This window comes from Nematolebias whitei, chromosome 2, assembly GCF_014905685.2.
Source record: "Nematolebias whitei isolate Nwh7 chromosome 2, NemWhi1, whole genome shotgun sequence".
Lineage (NCBI taxonomy): Eukaryota > Metazoa > Chordata > Actinopteri > Cyprinodontiformes > Rivulidae > Nematolebias > Nematolebias whitei.
The window spans coordinates 46,428,406-46,429,535 of record NC_056499.1 but is presented as its reverse complement, the minus strand read 5'-3'; positions in this window follow the sequence as shown (position 1 = coordinate 46,429,535).

Sequence of the window (1,130 nt, the reverse complement as noted above, 5' to 3'; positions counted from 1 at the left end):
TTGCAGCTTTTAAACCAACAGACATTTCTGAAAATATCTGGATGATTACTGGCAGATAGAAGAGTTTTAAAGATGGGAAAATGAAGTTTAAATGGAGAGAAAGGATGTATGAAGATGTAGGTCTGTAGACCAGAACGACATGCTCCCTTGAAGCGCAGCTTAACCCACGGTACACTGGTAGTTGAAGATCGACTCTTTTACCTTTCTGAAGATATTTCAGTTCCGGCGTAAAGTTCCACTTCAAGCCACCTTTCAGCGTCTCCGTAAGAACAGCTGTGTCTCAGGAGTCGTGAGATCACTGAACAGACTTCCTCATTGTTCAGAGCTTCCGTCGGATAGCCACAGCGAGACGTCGTGGCATCGACGGACTCTGGTCATTCCATTAGAAACTGCTCGAACTTGTTCTGCTCGGAACCTTGTTCTGCGTAGTTCCCGTTGTTCTCCGTTCCTGCGTTCTACTGCGTTTCTGCTTGGAACTAGGAAGTGTTGACCCTTTTAAAGAGGTCACTTCCGGTTCCTCTGAGAACTTCCTGATTGGTTAAAACGAACCAACAGGGGTGTGGTCTTAGTGACGTAAGAGGTTATTAAAAGTCAAGGAGAACGAGTAGATTGTTTTAAGAACAGACAGAAAGATGTTTTGAAGAACAGAGACTTTTTGAAGCCGTTTTCCTCCTATCTGTCTGAAAAAGTTAAACATGACATTTCTTTCCAGTAAACATGTTTTTGACCGAAACTTGACTTCTGACCCACATCACGACTTGCTCATTTCAGACAGAAGATCAAAAATGCATAATTACTCTTGTAACAGACATTAACTTGATTTCTACTTTGAATGAGGATTAAAAATCATTAATACTGTTTCACAGTTGATTTAAAATGAGTAGTTCACTTCAACATTTAAAATGGTTTGAACTAAACACACTTTTGATTATCAAGATATTGTAAAATAGTAATGATAATAAAAAAGAGAGTGTTCTTTCAATTGATCAGTGCAGGACACACTTAGAAAGTCTCTGGATGAACTTAATTTTGTGTTTCTGGACTCAAATCAATGAAATAACAGTTCTTGTCCCAGGAAGGCCCTCAGGGCCAGATTTTGACCTGAGGCTTAGTTCACTACAGTCCCCCCT